Raw genomic sequence first — 19963 nt, forward strand, 5'->3', positions numbered from 1 at the left:
ACACAAAAGAGAAGAAAAATGTAAGTGACCACAACCCCTGCATCATAAATGTTTGTGGCAGTCATTGGGGAGAGGAGACCGGGGAGGTGGAGCAGAGAAGGAGGCACCACCAACTGCCCAGCCTCCCGGCTAACAGGGCTGTTGCTTCAACAGCGGGTCAGGGAACCCCAGGGGGTTCTCTGGTGTGGAGTGCACCATTGTACATGGGCTGCTGACAGGCAGAGGCCTTCCCTGTGTCTGATGCTCCTTTTAGCTACCTTGTCAACAGACAGTAGAATGCATGGAATAAAAATGAGTAAGATAGGGAAGAAATGTTAATATCAATGTAGTTGGGAATGCTAGTGATCAAAGTACGGTGGGATTCGTAAGGGCTATGGTATGTGCGCAGTTTTTCCAAGTTTACTCACTGTTTCTCCTACTGAGAGGATGGAAATGTTCCAAGAAGTAATCATGATGATGAATGTGTAAGTATGTGATGACATTCTGAATGCCTAATTGTATAATGGCAGAACACTATGATCAAAACAGGAATGCTTCCTTTTGTTTTGTGTTTCTATTGCTTGAGAAAAGTTATTAATACATGAATAAAAAAGAAAAAAACGCAGGAACAACAGCACCTGCATCACAAATCTCTGTCACAGTCAGTGGGGGTAGGACCCTGAGGAGTAGGAGCTGAGTATGAGGCCCCACCCACTGCCCAACTGCCTGATTGACAGGGAAGTGGGGACACCTGCTGGTCAGGGAACCCCAGGGGGTTCTCTAGTGCTGGAGCACACCATCAGGCTGGGGCTCCTGACAGGAAGAACCCAATTCTGTGTCTGGTGCTCCTTTTATCTACCTTGTCAACATACAAGTAGAACATACCCAATAGAAATCAGTAATAGAGGGAACAAATGTTAAAATCAATGTAGTTGGGTATGGTGGTAATCAAAGGATGGTGTGAGGCATAACGGCTATGGTATGTGCACAGTTTTTCCCAGTTTCTTCTCTATTTCTCCTACTGAGAGGATGGAAATATTCCAAGAAATGATCATGATGATGAATGTGCAAGTATGTGAGGACATTCTCAATTCTCATTGTATAATGGCAGAACGGAATGATCAAAATAGGACATTTTATTTTCTTTGGTGTCTTCTGGTGGTTCAGAACAGTAAGTAAAACAAGAAAATAAAGAAAAAATCACAGGGACCACAGCCTGTGAATCACAAATGTCTGTCACAAACACAAATGTCTTCCTCCCCGGGTGAGGAGCCCGGGGAGGAAGACCTCAATAGGATTCCACAACCACTGCTCAGCCACCCGGCCAGTAGGGTGATGGAGGCATCTGCAGGTCAGGGAAACCCAAGGGGTTCTCTGGTGGCAGAGCACACCATCAGGTCTGGGCTCCTGACAGGCAGAGGCCAATCCCTGTGTCTGATGCTCTTTTTAGCTACATTGTCAACAGATAAGAAGAACATATGGGAGAGAAATGAGTAATAGAGGGAACAAATGCTAAAATCAATGTAGTTCAGAGTGCTATCTGTTAAAGAATGGTGGGAGGCATAAGGGCTATGGTATGAGCAGAGTTTCTCCAAGTTTCCTCGCTATTTCTCCTACTGAAATGTTGGAAGTGTCCCCAGAAATGATCATGTTGATTAATGTGCAAGTATGTGATGTCATTCTGAATTCCTCATTGTATAACAGCTGAATCCTATGAACAAAATAGGAACGTTTCTTTTTCTCTGGTGTCCTCTGGTGCTTGAGATCAGTAAGTAAAACACAAAAATAAAAGAGAAAATCACAGGCACCACAGAACCTGCGTCACAAATGTCTGTTGCTGTCAGTGGGGGGAGGGTCCCAGTGAAAGGATCTGAGCAGGAGGCCCAGACCACTGCCAAGATACCTGGCCAGCAGGGCGTTGGTGGCACCTGCGGGTCAGGGAAACCCAGGGGGTTCTCTGGTGCTGGAGTGCACCATTGGTCCCAGGCTCCTGATGGACAAGGGCCTATCCCTCTGTGTGATATTCCTTTTAGCTACCTTGTCAACAGACCAGTAGAACATATGAAATAGAAATGAGTAATAGAGGGAACAAATGTTAAATCAATGTAGTTGGTAATGCTAGTGGTTAAAGAATGGTGGGAGTCATAAGGGCTATGTTATGTGTGCAGTTTTCCCCTGTTTTCTCACTGTTTCCCCTTCTGAGAGGATAGAAATGTTCCAGGTAATTATCATGATGAAGAATGTGCAAAATGTGAGGAGGTTCTGAATTCCTCATTGTATAAGAGCAGAATGGAATGATCAAAATAGGAACATTTCCTTTTCCTTGGTGTAATCTGGTGCTTGAGAAGAGTAAGTAAAACGCAAAAATAAATGAAAACAACACAGGGACCACATCCCCTGCATCACAAATGTCTGTCGTAGTCATTGGGGGGAGTAGCCTGGGGAGGTGGAGCTGAGCAGGATGATCTGCCCAATTCCTAGCCGCCCAGCCTTCAGCTGCGGCTAAGGGAAACCCAGGGGGTTCTCTGTTGCTGGAGCACACCATCAGGCCTGGGCTCCTGACAGGAAGAGGCAAATCCCTGTGTCTGACGCTCCTTATAGCTACCTAGTCAACAGACAGGTTGAACCTATGGAATAAAAATTAGTAAGAAAGGGAACAAATGTTAAAATCAATCGAGTTGGGAATGCTAGTGATCAAAGAACGGTGGGAGACATAAGGGCTATGGGATGTGCACAGTTTTTCAAAGTTTCCTCGCTATTTCTCCTACTGACAGGGTGGAAATATTCCAAGAAATAATCATGAAGATGAATGTGCAAGTATGTGATGACATTCTGAATTTCTCATTGTATAACTCCATAATGCTATGATCAAATAGAAACGTTTCCTTTTCTTTGGTGTCCCTGGTGCTTAAGAACAGTTAGCAAAACATGAAAATATAAGAAAAAATAACCAGAACCACAGCCCTTGTGTCACTAATGCCTCTCACAGTCAGTGGGGAGAGGAACCCGGGTAGGAGGAGCTGAGCAGGAGTCCCTGCACACTGCCCAGCCACACGGCCTACAGGGTGGTGGAGGCACCTGCGGGTCAGGGAACCCCAGGTGGTTGTCTGGTAGCTGGAGTGCACCATCAGGTCCAGGCTCCTGACAGGCAGAGGCCAATCCCTGTGTGTTATGCTCCTTTTAGCTACCTTGTCAATAGACAGTAGAACATATGGAATATAAATGAGTAATAGAGGGTACAAATGTTAAAAACAATGTAGGTAGGAATGCTAGTGATCAAAGAACTGTAAAGGCCTAAGGGCTTTGTTATGTGTGCAGTTCTTCCCTGTTTCCTCTCTATTTCTCCTACTGAGAGGATGGATATGTTCCAACAAATAATCATGCTGATGAATGTGCAAGTATGTAATGACATTCTGAATTCCTCATTGTATAATGGCAGAATGGAATGATCAAAATAGGAACGTTTCCTTTTCTTTGGTGTCTTATGCCTCCCACCATTCTTTGATCACTAGCATTCTGAACTACATTGATTTTAATCTTTTTTCCCTCTCTTACTCATTTCGATACCATACATTCTACCTGTCTGTTGACAAGGTAGCTAAAAGGAGCATCAGACACAGGGATTCGCCTCTGCCTGTCAGACAACCAGGACTGATGTTGCAATCTGGCACCAGAGAACCCCCTGGCGTTCCCTGAACCACAGGTGCCGCCACCGCTCTGTCAGCCGGGTGGCTGTGCAGTGAGCAGCGCCTCCTGCTCAGCTCCTCCTTCCTGTGCTCCTCACCCCACTGACTGTGACAGACATTTGTGACCCAGGGTCTGTGGACCCTGTGATTTTTTCTTTCATTTTCGTGTTTTACTTACTGTTCTCAAGCACCAGAATACACCAAAGAAAAGCAAATGTTCCTATTTTGATCATTTCATTGCACCATTATACAATGAGGAATTCAGAATGTCATCACATATTGCACATACGTCATCATGATCATTACTTGGAACATTTCCATCCTCTCAGAAGGAGAAATAGCGAGGAAACAGGGAAAAATTGAGCACATAGCATAGCCCTTACACCTCCCACCATTCTTCGATTTCTAGCATTCCCAACTGCATTGATTTTAACATTTGTTTCCTTTATTACTCATTTCTATTCTATACATTCTACTTGTCTATTGACAAGGTAGCTAAAAGGAGCATCAGACAAAGGGATTGGCTTCTGCCTGTCAGGATCCCAGGCCCAATGGTTCATTCTGGCACCAGAGAACCCCCTGGGGTTCCCTGACAAGCAGGTGACCCACCGCCCTTTCAGCTGGGTGGCTGGGCTGTGTGCATGGCTTCACGCTCAGCACAACCTCCCTGGACTCCTGCCCACGCTGACTGTCTCAGAGATTTGTGATGCAGGGACTGTGGTTCCTATGATTTTTTCTTTAATTTTCGTGTTTTACTTACTCGTCTCAAGCACCAGAAGACACAAAAGAAAAGGAAACGTTCCTATTTTGATCATAGTGTTTGGATGTTATACAATGAGGAATTCAAAATGTCATCACATACTTGCGCAGTCATCATCACGATCATTACTTGGAACATTTCCATCCTCACAGATGGAGAAATAGTGAGTAAACAGGGAAAAACTGGGCACATGTCATAGCCCTTATGCCTCTCACCGTTCTTTGATCACTAGCATTCTTAAGTACATTGATTTTAACTTTTGTTTCTTGTTTTCCTCATTTCTATTTCAGATGTTCTTCCTGTCTGTTGACAAGGTAGCTAAAATGGGTATCAGGCACATGGATTGGCCTATGTCTGTCAGGAACTCAGGCCTTATGGTGCACTCCGGCACCAGAGAACCCCCTGGTGTTCCCTGCCCCACAGGTGACGCAACCACCTTGTTGGCCATGTGCCTGGGCAGTGGGTGAGCCCTCATGCTCAGCTCCACCTCCCTGGGCTCTTCTCTCCACTCACTGTGACAGGTATTTGTGACAGAGGGTATATGTTTCCTTGATTTTTCTTTTATTTTCTTGTTTCAATTACTGTTCTCAAGTACCAGAGGACATCAAAAAAAGGAAACCTTCCTATTTTGATCCTCACTTTTGGCTGTTATACAATGCGGAATTCAGAATGCCATTACACACTCACACATTCATCATCATGATCATTTCTTGGAATATTTCCATCCTCTCAGTAGGAGAAATAGTGAGGAAACTGGGAAAAACTGACAACATACAATAGCCCTTACACTTCCCACCGTTTTTTCATCACTAGCATTACCAACTACATTGATTTTAACATCTGTTCCCTCTCTTACTCATTTCTGTTCCATATGCTCTACCTGTCTGTTGACAAGGTAGGTAAAAGAGCTTCAGACACAGGGATTGGCCTCTGCCTGTCTGGACCCCAGGCCTGATAGTGCGCTCCATCTCCAGAGAACCCCCTAGGGTTACCTGACCCACAGGTGCCTCCACCATTCTGTCGGCCGGGCATCTGGGCAGTGGTGGCGCCTCGTGCTTAGCTCCACTTCTCCAGGCTTCTCCCTCCACTGAATGCAACAGACCTTTGTGAAGCTTAGGTTGTGGTCCCTGTGATTTTTTCTTTTATTTTCATGTCTTATTTACTTTTCTCAGGCACCAGAATACACTAAGAAAAGGAAACGTTCCTATTTTGATCATTCCCTTCTGCCGTTATAGAATGAGGAATTCAGAATCTCATCACACACTGGCACATTCATCATCATGATTATTTCTTGGAATTTTTCCATCCTCTCAGAAGGATAAATAGAAAGGAAATAGGGAAAAACTGCGCAAGTACCATAGTCATTATGCCTCTCTCCTTTTACTGATCGCTAGTATTCCCAACTACATTGATTTTAACATGCTTCCTCTATTATTCATTTTTATTCCATACATTCTTTCTGTCCATTGACAAGGTAGATAAAAGGAACATTAGAAACAGGGATTGGCCTCTACCTGCCAGGAGCCTGTGCCCAATGGTGTGCTTAGCACACGAGGAAACCCTAGGGTTCCCGGACCCGCAGATGCCGCCACCATCATGTTGGCTGGGTGGCTGAACAGTGGGCGATGCCTCATGCTCAGCTACACTTACTGGTCTCCTCCCCCCACTGACTGTGACAGACCTTTGTGACACAGGTGGTCCCTTTGATTTTTTCTTTTATTTTCGTGTCTTACTTACTCTTCTCAAGGACCTGAAGACACCAAAGAAAAGGAAATGTTCCTATTTTGTTCATTCCATTCTGCCATTATAGAATGAGCAATTCAGAATCTCATCACATACTGGCACATTTATCAACATGATCATTTCTTGGAACATTTCCATCCTCTCAGAAGGAGAAATAGAAATTAAACATGGAAAAACTGTGGACATACCATACCCCTTACGCCTCCCTCCTTTCTTTGATTTGTAGCATTCCCAGCTACATTGATTTTAGTACTTGATCCCTCTATTGCTCATTGTTATTGCATACGTTCTACCTGTCCATTGACAAGGTAGATAAAAGGAGCATCAGACACAGGGATTGGCCTCTGTCTGCCAGGAACCCTGGCCTGATGGTCTGCTCCTGCACCCGAGAAACCCCAGGGGTTACCAGAGCCACAGATGCTGACACCAATGTCTCGACTGGGTGGCTTGGCAGTCATCGGAGCCTCCTGCTCACCTCCACCTCCCCAGGCTCCTCCTCCACTGACTGTGACAGACCTTTGTGATGCAGGTGCTGTGGTCCCTGTGATTTTTTCATTTATTTTCGTGTCTTACTTACTCTTCTCAAGCACCAGATGACACCAAATAAAAGGAAACATTCCTATTTTCATTCTGTTCTGAGATTATAGAATGAGGAGTTCAGAATCTCATCACATACTCACACATTCATCATCCTGATCATTTCTTAGAACATTTCCACCCTCTCAGAAGGAGAAGTAGAGAGGAAACAAGGAAAAAGTGCCATAGTCCTTACACCTCCCTACTTTCTTTGATCGCTAGGAATCCCAACTACATTGATTTTAACACTTGTTCCGTCTATTATTCAATTTTATTCCATAATTTCTAACTGTCCATTGACAAGGTAGATAAAAGGAGCATCAGACACAGTGATTGGCCACTGTCGGCCAGGAGCCTGGGCCCAATGGTGTGCTCTGGCACTGGAGAATCCCCTGGGGTTCCTGGATGTGCAGATGCATCCACCGCCCTGTCAGGCAGGCTGGTTGGCAGTGGGCTGGGCCTGCTTCTGAGCTCCATCTCGCTGAGATCCTTACCTCCTGACTGTGACAGACCTTGGTGATACAGGGGCTGTGGTCCCTGTGATTTTTTCTTCTATTTTAGTGTCTTACTTACTGTTCTCAAGCACACAAAGACACCAAGCAAAAGGAAACATTCCTACTTTGTTGATTCCTTTCTGCCATTATAGAATGAGGAATTCAGAATCTCATCACATAATGGCACATTCATAATCATGATAATTTCTTGGAACATTTCACCCTCTCAGAAGGAGTAATAGAAAGGAAATAGAGAACAACTGTGCAAGTACCATAGACCTTATGCCTCCTTCCTTTCTTTGATCACTAACAGTCCCAACTACATTGATTTTAACTCTTCTTCCTTATATTACTCATTTTTATTCTGTATGTTCTACCTGTCCGTTGACAAGGTAGATAAAAGGAGCATCAGACACAGGGATTGGTCTCTGCCTTCCAGGAGTCCTGGACCAAAGGTGCCTTCCATACCTGAGAACACCTGCGGTCCCCGGAACCGCAGATGCTGCCAATGCCATGTTGCCCTGGTGGCTGGGCAATCAGTGGGGATTCCTGCTCACCTCCGACTCCCCAGGCTCCTCCCCCCATTGACTGAAACAGAACTTTGTGACACAGGGGCTGTGGTTCCTGTGATTTTTTTCTTTTATTTTCGTGTCTTACTTACTCTTCTCAATCACCATGTGGACAACAAAGAAAAGGAAATGTTTCTAGTTTGATCATTCCATTCTGCCATCATAGAATGAAGAGTTCAGAATCTCATCACATCCTGGCACATTCATCATCATGATCATTTCTTGGAACATTTCCATCCTCTCAGAAGGAGAAATAGAAAGGAAGTAGGGAAAGCTGCACACGTACCATAGCTCTTATGCCTCCCCCCTTCCTCTGATTGCTCACAAGCCCAACTACATTGATTTTCACACTTGTTCTCTCTATTACTCATTATTATTGCTTATGTTCTACCTGTCCATTGACAATGTAGATAAAAGGAAGAGCAGACACAGGGATTGTCCTTTGCCTACCAGGAGACTGGGCCCAGTGGTGCACACCAGCAACAGAAAAACCCCTGGTGTTCCCTGACAGTCAGATGCTGCCACTGCCTGTTGGTTGGTCGGATAGGCTGTGGGCAGGGCTCCACAGCCTAAGGCTCCACCCCACTGATGTGACAGGCTTTTGTGATGCAGGGCTTCTGGTCCCTGTGATTTTTTCTTTTATTTTCGTGTCTTACTTACTCCTCTCATGCAACAGAAGACACCAAAGAAAAGGAAACGTTCCTATTCTGATCTTTCCATTCTGCCGTTATACAATGAGGAATTCAGGATCTCATCATATATTGGCAGATTTATCATCATAATCATTTCTTGGAACATTTAAATCCTCTCAGAAGGAGAAATAGAAAGGAAAAAAGGAAAAACTTAACACATAGCATAGCCCTTATGCCTCCCTCTTTCTTTGAACACTAACACTCCCAACTACATTGGTTTTAACAGTTGTTCTCTCTATTACTTGTTTTTATTCCATACATCCTACCTGTCCATTGACAAGATAGATAAAAGGAGCATCAGACACAGGGATTGGGCTTTGCAGCCAGGCCCAGGCATGATGGTGCACTCTGGCACCCAAGAATCCCCTGGGTTACCCTGACACGCAGATGCTGCCCCCACCCTGTCAGCCAGGTGCCTGGGCAGTGGGCTGGGCCTCCTAACCTGCTCTACCTGCAGGGGTCCTCTACCGATTGACTGTGACAGACCTTTGTGATACAGGTGCTGTATCTCCTGTGATTTTTTCTTTTATTTTCCTGTCTTACTTACTCTTCTCAGACACCAGAAGATACCAAAGAAAAGTAAACATTCTTATTTTGATCATTCCTTTTGGTCCTTATAGACTGAAGAATTCAGAATCACATCACGTACTGGCACATTCATCATCATGATCATTTCTCAGAACATTTACATACTCTCAAAAGGAGAAATAGAAAGGAAACAGGAAAAAACTTTACACGAACCATAGCCCTTAGGCCTCCTTCCTTTCTTTGTTCATTATCATTCCCAACTACATTGGTTTTAACACTTGTTCCATCTATTAACCATTTTTATTCCATACATTCTACCTGTCCATTGACAAGGTAGATAAAAGAAGCATCAGACACAGGGATTGGCCTCTGTCTGTCAGGAACCCATGCCTGATGCTGCACACTGACAGCTGAGGACCCCCTGGTCTTCCTTTACCCACAGATGCCACCACCACCCAGTCAGCTGGGCGGCTGGGGAGTGGGGGAGGGCTCCTGCTCAGCTCCACCTCCCCAGGCTTCTCCCCCCACCGACTGTGAAAGAAATTTGTGATGCAATGGCTGTGGTCCCTGTGATTTTTTCTTTTATTTTTACATCTTACTTACTCTTCCCAAGCAACAGAAGACACCAAAGAAAAGGAAATGTTCCTATTTTGATTATTCTGTTCTGCCATTATAGAATGAGGAAGTCAGAATCTCATCACATACCAGCACATTCATCATCCTGATATTTCTTAGAACATTTCCATCTACTCAGAAGGAGATATAGAAAGAAACAGGGAAAAACTGTGTATGTGCCATTGACCTTATGCATCTCTCCTTTCGTTGATCTCTAGCATTCTCAACTACATTGATTTTAACACATGTTCCCTGTATTACTCATTTTCTTTATATGTTCTACCTGTTTGTTTACAAGGTAAATAAAAGGAGCATCAGACACAGGGATTGGACTCTGCCTGTCTGGATCCCTGGCACCATGTTGCACTCCAGCACCCAAGAACCCCTGGGGTTCCCTGACTCACAGATGCTGCCTCCAGTCTTTTGTCTAGGGAGTGCGTGGAACCTCCTTCTCAGCTCCACCTACCCAGGGTCCTCCACAGACTGACTGTGACTGATATTTCTCTCACAGGGGCTGTGATCCCTGTGATTTTTTTCTTTAATTTTCGTGTCTTTCTTACTCTTCTCAAACACCAGAAGACACCAAAGGAAAGGAAACGTTCATATATTGATCATTCCATTCTGTGGTTATAGAATGAGAAATTCAGAATCTCATGACATACTGGCACATTCATCATCATGATTATTTCTTGGAACACTTCCATTATCTGAAAAGGAGAAATAGAAAGGAAACGGAAAATCTTCGCATGTACTATAGCCCTTACACCTCCCTCCTTTCCTTGCTTTCTAGCATACCCAACTACATTGATTTTAAAACTTTTTCCCTCTATTATTCATTTTTATTCCATACATTCTACCTGTCCATTGACAAGATGGATAAGAGGAGAATCAGACACAGGAATTGGCCCCTGTCTGTCAGGAGCCCGGGACTGATGGTGCACTCCAGCACCAGAGAATCCCCTGGGCTTCCCTGACCCGCAGGTTCTGCCTCCGCAATTTCTACTTGGCAGCTGGGCCATTGGTGGGGCCTCCTGCTCCGCTCCACCTCCCCAGGCTCCTCCCCCCACTGACTGCAACAGACCTTTGTGACACAGGGGCTGTTGTTCCTGTGATTTTCCTTTTATTTTCGTGTCTTGCTTACTATTCTCAAGCACCAGAAGAAACCAAAGAAAAAGTTTACGTTCCTATTTTGATCACTCCATTCAGCCGTTATACGATGAGGAATTCAGAATCTCATCACATACTGGCACATTCATCATCATGATCATTTCTTGGGACATTTCCATCCTCTCAGAAGGAGAAGTATAGAGGAAACAGGGAAAAACTGTGCATGTACCATAGCCCTTACACCTCCCTCATTTCTTTGATCACTAGGATTCTCAACTACATTGATTTTAACACTTGTTACCTCTATTACTCATTTTTTCCATACATTCTTCCTGTCCATTGACAAGATAAATAAAAGGAGCATCAGACACGGGGATTGGCCTCTGCCTGCCAGTAGCCCAGGCCCAATGGTGCACTCTGGCACCCAAGAATCCCCTGGGGTTCCCTGACACACAGATGTCACCATCGGCCTGTCAGCTGGGCAGCTGGGAAGTGTATGGGGTGTCCTGTTCATCTCCACCTCCCCAAGTACCTCTTACCATGAGCTGTGAAAGAACTTTGTGACACAGGGACTGTGGTCCCTGTGATTTTTCTTTTGTTTTCGTTTCTTTCCTACTATTCTCAACCACCAGAAGACACTTAAGAAAAGGAAACGTTCTGATTTTTATCATTCCATTCTGCTGTTATAGAATGAGGAATTATGAATCTCATCACATACTGGCACATTCATCATCATGATCATTTCTTGGAACATTTCCATCCTCTCAGAAGGAGAAATGGAAAGGAAACAGGGAAAAACTGCACTCGTATAATAGCCCTCACCCTCCCTCCTTTCTTTGATCACTAGTATTACCAACTACATTATTTTTAACATTTGTTCCCTTTATTACTCATATTTATTTCCTACATTCTACCTGTCTTTTGATATAGTAGATAAAAGGAGCATCAGACACAGGGATTGACCTCTGCATGCAAGGAGCCCGGGCCCAACAGTGTGCTCCGGCACCCGAGAATCCCTGGTCTTCCCAAAACTGCAGATGTCGCCATTGACCTGTCGACCAGGCGGCTGGGCAGTGGGTGGGGCCACATGCTCATCTCCACTTCCCTGTGCTCCTCCCTCCATTTACTGCAACAGACATTTGTGATGCAGTGGCTGTGGACCTTGTATTTTTTCTTTTATTTTCATGTTTTACTTGCTATTCTCAAGCACCAGAAGACACCAATAAAAAGGATACATTCCTATGCTGATCATTCCATTATGCTGTTATATAATGAAGAATTCAGATTGTCATCACATCCTTGCACATTCATCATCATGATCATTTCTTGGGACATTTCCATCCTGCCAGAAGTATAAATAGAAAGGAGACAGGGAAAAAACGTGCACAAAGAGTAACCCTTATGCCTCCCTCCTTTCGTTGATCACAAGCATTCCCAACTACATTGATTTTACATTTGTCCCCTCACTAACTCATTTTTATTCCATATGTTCTACCTGTCTGTTGATGTGGTAGCTAAAAGTAGCATCAGAAAAAGGGATTGGACTCTGCCTGTCAGGAGCTTGGGACCAATGTTGCATTCCAGGGCTAGGAAAACCCCTGGGGTTCCCTGACCCAGAGGTGCCACCACCACCCTTTCAGCCAGGACTCTGGGAAGTGTGTGGGGACTCCTGCTCAGCTCAACCTCCCCAGGCTCCTACCCCCATGGACTGTGACAGAAATTTGTGACACAGGGACTGTGGTCCCTGTGGTTCTATCTCTTATTTTCATGTTTTTCTAACTGTTCTGAAGCAACAGAAGACACCAAAGAAAAGGAAACATTCCTATTTTGATCATAGTGTTCTGCCATTTTACAATGAGCAATTCAGAATGTCATTACATACTTGACCATTCATCATGATGATCATTTCTTGGAACATTTCCATTCTCTCAGTAGGAGAAAATGCGAGGAAACTGGGAATAACTGCACACATATCATAGCCCTTATTCCTCCCACCGTTCTTCGATCACTAGCATTCCCAACTACATTGATTTTAACATTTGTTTCCTCTCTTACTCATTTCTATTCCATACATTGTACCTGAATGTTGATAAGGTAGCTAAAAGGAGCATCAGAAAGAGGGATTGGCCTCTTCCTGATAGGAGCCCTGGCTGAATGGTGCGCTCTGGCAGCAGAAAACCCTGTAGGGTTCCCTGATCCGCAGGTGATGCCACTGCCCTGTAGGCCAGGCCACTGGGCTGGGGTCATTTTCTCATGCTCAGCTCAACCTGTTCACCCTCCTGTCCTCACTGACTGTGCCAGACATGTGTGACACAATTGCTGTGGTCCCTGTGATTTTTTTGTTATTTTCGTGTCTTACTTTTTTTTCTCAACCACCAGAATACACCAAAGAAAAGGAAAAGTTCCTATTTTGATCATTCTGCTCTGCCGTTTTACAATGAGGAATTCAGAATATCATTACATATTGCACATTCATCATCATGATCATTTCTTGGAACATTTCCATCCGCTCAGTAGGAGAAATAGTGAGGAAACAGGGAAAAACTGCACACATAACATAGCCCTTACATCTCCCACTGCTCTTTGATCACTAGCATTCCCAACTACATTGATTTTAACATTTGTTCCCTCTCTTACTCATTTCTATTACATACATTCACCTGTCTGTTGACAAGGTACATAAAAGAGGCATCAGACACAGGGACTGGTCCCTGCCTGTCAGGAGCAGGGGACCAATGATGTTCTCTGGTACTAGAGAACCCGCTGGTGCTCCCTGACCTGTTGGGGACCAGAGGCTAACCTAAGATAGCGATTGAGCCAACATGGCCACCCCGGCTAATGCAATGGCATCTATATAGTACAACAAGGTTCTTCACGGAAATAGGTTCCCACCGGGACCTTCCCACTGGTGCAAACTCCCCACCAATTATCTAACCAGCCCTTCCCGTGGGTGCGAACTCCCTCCTATCATAATGCCCCACATACCCTACTCCCTCCCCAAACCGGTATATATACACCTGGCTTGCTTAATAAAATTTGCAGCTTGATCAGAATCCTGTCTTGCTGTCCTTCTTGCGTCTCTCTGTCCCATAGCCATTCTTCCCTCAGCAGGTGGCGGACCCCGTTGACTGTCCTGCAGGTTGGGACAATTGGCGCTCAACGTGGGGCTTGACCGCTAGCTGAGAGATAGAAGCGTTGCACACCAAAAAATGAGGAGGGTCCTCCCATAACCCCGGACTGCCACAGAAGTAACTCACCTGTGAATGCAGCCCCAGCGACACTGCCTCGCGCCGATGGATGAACGAAGAGAAGAGCGAAGGATCATGCAGTAAGTCACTTTCATTTTCATTTAAAAAATTCACTATGGGACAGGAATCTAGTACACATGAGCTTTATGTGAGACAATTAAAAGAAACCCTCAAGACGCAAGGAGCAAGAGTTAAGAAAAAGGACCTTAGAAATTTCTTTCAGTTTGTCTATCAAACCTGTCCATGGTTCCCTGCTGACAGGACCATAGACCAAAAATGCTGATCGAGAGTAGGAGATTGTTTAAAGGACTATTATAAAATTTTTGGGCCGGAAAAGGTACCAGTTACAGCCTTCACTTATTGGAACTTAATCAATGAGGCCATAAAACCTTCCCCTTCAGACTCTAAAATACTAGAGCATTGTAGAGAGGGAGAAAATGCCTTAAAAGATGCACGTCCCCTCTCCAGACCCCACTCAGAATGTAATTCTGTCACTATAGATATACCAAATGACACTGACCTCCAGGAAGATAAAACTCCCTGTGCAGATAAACCCCTCTCAGCTTTTAATGACCTCCCGGCTTTCCGACCCCCCCCCCCATGTGCAATGTGCGCCACAACCTCCTCACCATTGCTATCCTATAATGCCCCGAGTTCCGCCCTTCCTGCCACAATATACAGCCCTGGAGGAAGTGGCCACTATGCTCAGAAACAGTGCAAATGCCTTTAATGAACTCTTTGCCCAAGAACAGGCCAGAGCTAACCGACAACAACTGCAAAATAATCCCCTTCTTAACTCCCTGCAAACCGCCAGTCAGGCGCTCTCTTCTCTCTCTCTAATGAATAACCAAAATAAGCCCTCTAACCCCCGCTGTGCCCACTACACTTTTCCGGTCCTCCGTAGCCAGCAAAAGGCAAGGTCAGAAGCTTCCGAGCCTCAGTCTGAACAGGAAAGCAGTGAGGAGGAAGGGAGTGAGAAGGCCAATGATGAGGACGAAATAAAATCAGAATGTAGCCACGAGTGTAGCCGCGAGTGGGAGGAAACACCCCGAACCAATAAATACAAAAGGATTAATCTAAAATATTTAAAAGAACTAAAGAAAGCCGTACATGATTATGGAGCAACTGCCCTTTTACTCTGGCTTTGCTAGACAATATTAGTGAAAAGGAGCTTACTTCAAATGATTGGTCACAGCTCGCCAGAGCCACCCTATCAGGTGGCGATTTCCTGTTATGGAAAGCGGACTCTGAGGAGCAGTGTAAAAAGTATGCTGAAAGCAACATCTTAAAAGACAGCACAAAATCCTGGTCATTAAAATAGCTTCTAGGGTCAAGTCCTTATCATCTTAATTCTACCCAGGCACAATAGCCCCGAGGACTTGGTCTCCAGGTGCAGTCCACCACCATTAAAGCATGGAGGCTACTCCCCCAAAAAGGGGCTCTCACGTCCTCTTTATCAAAAATAGTTCAGGGCCCCAACGAGCTGTATACTAACTTTCTCAGTCGGCTACAGATCGCAGCCCAGTGCATTCTTGGTGATCAGGAAAACAAAAGCGATTTTATCAAGCATCTCGCTTACGAAAATGCTAACACCGCCTGTCAGGCGGCAATCCACCCTCGTAACAGTGACCTCTCCAATTATATTAAACTTTGTAACGGAATAAATCCTAACTCTAGCAATATTAACGGTCTTACAAACTCGCCCTCAAAACAACGGCCCCATCTATTTTAATTGTAACAAATCAGGTCATTATTCAAAAAATTGCCAAGACTTCCGGAGAAGATGGCGGCTTAGTAAGACGCGCAAATCTTAGTTTCTTTTCCAGGACAGCTACTAGGGGAGTAGAAATGATACAGAACAGCGCCCAAAGCCACAACAGAGATAAAAAAGAGAGCGTACCCCATCCTGGAACGGCTGGCTGGCTGAGAGAAGCCACTCAGGTGAGATCGCCGAGGTGCACGGGCTTCACCGGGCGGGGCGGCAAGTGGCTGGAGTCACTCCCTTCCCCCTTCCCGGGCTGGCTGGGAGAATTGGAGAGGCGGTCCCCTGAAACCGTGGCGGCTGGCACCCACACCACGCGCGGCCCCCCGGACCAACTGAGAGAATTGGATCAGAAATCCCCAGGCCGTGGAGAATGGTGATGGGTGGGGGAGGCCACTTCCAAACCTGTGACTCCCCGGGAACGTGCACTCTCCTGGGAAGGCCGCTGCCGCTGGCGCCCACCCACCACGCTTGTCGCCCGGGCGACTAGGAAATTCGGATGGGTGCTTTCCCGGACTGTGGCGGCCAGCAACCCTCCCCACATTCGGACCCCGGGCCGACTCGAAAACTTCCAAGCCGCTTCGGCTAGCGAACCTCCTGGATGGCAAGAATTTTCCAAAGTTAAAGGTCCCACAGCACCTTTTACTGGTGGGACCCACAGACAAACGTGTGCCAAGAGCGCCACCTACTGGGCAGGATAAGAAAAAACAGAACCCAGAGATTTCACAGAAAATTCTTTCAACCTGTTGGGTCCTACACCCAGGGAAATCTGACTAAATGCCCAGACGCCAGCAGAAGATAATGGATCACGCTCAGAAAATTGAAAATATGGTCCAGTCAAAGGAACAAACCAAGAGTTCAAATGAGATACAGTAGCTGAGACAACTAATGCTGAATATACAAACAGAAATGGAAAACCTCTTCAAAAACGAAATCGATAAATTGAGGGAGGACATGAAGAAGACATGGGCTGAACATAAAGAAGAAATAGAAAAACTGAAAAAAACAACTCAAAGAACTTATGGAAGTGAAGGATAAAGTAGAAAAGAGGGAAAAAACAATGGATACCTACAATGATAGATTTAAAGAGACAGAAGATAGAATTAGTGATTTGGAGGATGGAACATCTGAATTCCAAAAAGAAACAGAAACTATCGGGAAAAGAACGGAAAAATTTGAACAGGGTATCAGGGAACTTAAGGACAAATGAACCACACAAATATACGTGTTGTGGGTGTCCCAGAAGGAGAAGAGAAGGGAAAAGGAGGAGAAAAACTAATGGAAGAAATTTTCACTGAAAATTTCCCAACTCTTATGAAAGACCTAAAATTACAGATCCAAGAAGTGCAGCGCACCCCAAAGAGATTAGACCCAAATAGGCATTCTCCAAGACACTTACTAGTTAGAATGTCAGAGGTCAAAGAGAAAGAGAGGATCTTGAAAGCAGCAAGAGAAAAACAATCCATCACATACAGGGGAAACCCAATAAGACTATGTGTAGATTTCTCAGCAGAAACCATGGAGGCTAGAAGACAGTGGGATGATATATTTAAATTACTAAAAGAGAAAAACTGCCAACCAAGACTCCTATATCCAGCAAAATTGTCCTTCAAAAATGAGGGAGAAATTAAAACATTCTCAGACAAAAAGTCACTGAGAGAATTTGTGACCAAGAGACCAGCTCTGCAAGAAATACTAAAGGGAGCACTAGAGTCAGATACAAAAAGACAGAAGATAGAGGTATGGAGAAGAGTATAGAAAGAAGGAAAGTCAGATATGATATATATAATACAAAAGGCAAAATTGTAGAGGAAAATATTATCCAAACAATAATAACACAAATTGTTAATGGACTGAATTCTCCAATCAAAAGACATAGACTGGCAGAATGGATTAAAAAACAGGATCCTTCTATATGTTGTCTACAGGAAACACATCTTAGACCCAAAGATAAACATAGGCTGAAAGTGAAAGGTTGGGAAAAGTTATTTCATGCAAATAACAACCAGAAAATAGCAGGAGTGGCTATACTAATATCCAACAAGTTAGACTTCAAATGTAAAACAGTTAAAGGAGACAAGGAAGGACACTATATACTAATAAAAGGAACAATTAAACAAGAAGACATAACAATCATAAATATTTATGCACCGAACCAGAATGCCCCAAAATACGTGAGGAATACACTGCAAACACTGAAAAAGGAAATAGACACAAATACCATAATAGTTGGAGACTTCACTTCACCACTCTCATCAATGGACAGAACATCTAGACAGAGGATCAATAAAGAAATAGAGAATCTGAATATTACTATAAAGGAGCTAGAATTAACAGACATTTATAGGACATTAAATCCCACAACAGCAGGATACAACTTTTTCTCAAGTGCTCATGGATCATTCTCAAAGACAGACCATATGCTGGGTCACAAAGAAAGTCTTAACAAATTTAAAAAGATTGAAATCATACACAACACTTTCTCGGATCATAAAGGAATGAAGTTGGAAATCAATAATAGGTGGAGTGCCAGAAAATTCACAAACACCTGGAGGCTCAACAACACACTCTTAAACAACGAGTGGGTCACAGAATAAATTGCAAGAGAAATTAGTAAATACCTCGAGGCAAATGAAAATGAAAACACAACATATCAAAACTTATGGGAGGCAGCAAAGGCAGTGCTAAGAGGGAAATTTATTGCCCTAAATGCCTATATCAGAAAAGAAGAAAAGGCAAAAATGCAGGAATTAACTGTTCACTTGGAAGAACGGGAGAAAGAACAGCAAACTAATCCCAAAGCAAGCAAAAGGAAAGAAATAACAAAGATCAGAGCAGAAATAAATGAAATTGAAAACAATAGAGAAAATCAATAAGACCAGAAGTTGGTTCTATGAGAAAATCAATAAGATTGATGGGCCCCTATCAAGATTGACAAAAAGAAGAAGAGAGAGGATGCAAATAAATAAGATCAGAAATGGAAGAGGAGACATAACTACTGACCTCACAGAAATAAAGGAGGTAATAACAGGATACTATGAACAACTTTACGCCAATAAATACAACAATTTAGATGAAATTGACGGCTTCCTGGAAAGACATGAACAACCAACTTTGACTCAAGAAGACATAGATGACCTCAACAAACCAATCACAAGTAAAGAAATTGAATTAGTCATTCAAAAGCTTCCTAAAAAGAAAAGCCCAGGACCAGATGGCTTCACATGTGAATTCCACCAAACGTTCCAGAAAGAATTAGTACAAATTCTCCTCAAACTCTTCAAAAAAATCGAAGTGGAGGGAAAACTACCTAATTCATTCTATGAAGCCAACATCACCCTCATACCAAAACCAGGCAAAGATATTACAAAAAAAGAAAACTACAGACCAATCTCTCTAATGAATATAGATGCAAAAATTCTCAATAAAATTCTAGCAAATCGTATCCAACAACACATTAAAAGAATTATACATCATGACCAAGTAGGATTCATCCCAGGTATGCAAGGATGGTTCAACATAAGAAAATCAATTAATGTAATACACCATATCAGCAAATCAAAGCAGAAAAATCACATGATCATCTCAATTGATGCAGAGAAGGCATTCGACAAGATCAACATCCTTTCCTGTTGAAAACACTTCAAAAGATAGGAATACAAGGAAACTTCCTTAAAATGATAGAGGGAATATATGAAAAACCCACAGCTAATATCATCCTCAATGGGGAAAAATTGAAAACTTTCCCCCTAAGATCAGGAACAAGACAAGGATGTCCACTATCACCACTATTATTCAACATTGTGTTGGAGGTTCTAGCCAGAGCAATTAGACAAGAAAAAGAAATACAAGGCATCAAAATTGGAAAGGAAGAAGTAAAACTATCACTGTTTGCAGACGATATGATACTATACGTCGAAAATCCGGAAAAATCCACAACAAACTACTAGAGCTAATAAATGAGTACAGCAAAGTAGCAGGTTACAAGATCAACATTAAAAAATCTGTAGCATTTCTATACACTAGTAATGAACAAGCTGAGGGGGAAATCAAGAAACGAATCCCATTTACAATTGCAACTAAAAGAATAAAATACTTAGGAATAAATTTAACTAAAGAGACAAAAAACCTATATAAAGAAAACTACAAAAAACTGTTAAAAGAAATCACAGAAGATCTAAATAGATGGAAGGGCATACCGTGT

At 43.7% G+C, this 19963-nt stretch overlaps 1 pseudogene; it reads left to right on the forward strand.

The window, feature by feature from the left end:
* Positions 1-13928, forward strand: part of LOC143672880 (olfactory receptor 7A10-like) — a 107793-nt pseudogene extending 93865 nt beyond the window's left edge.
* The last annotated feature ends 6035 nt before the right edge of the window (positions 13929-19963 follow it).

The sequence above is a fragment of the Tamandua tetradactyla genome (assembly GCF_023851605.1).
Source record: "Tamandua tetradactyla isolate mTamTet1 chromosome 22 unlocalized genomic scaffold, mTamTet1.pri SUPER_22_unloc_1, whole genome shotgun sequence".
NCBI lineage: Eukaryota > Metazoa > Chordata > Mammalia > Pilosa > Myrmecophagidae > Tamandua > Tamandua tetradactyla.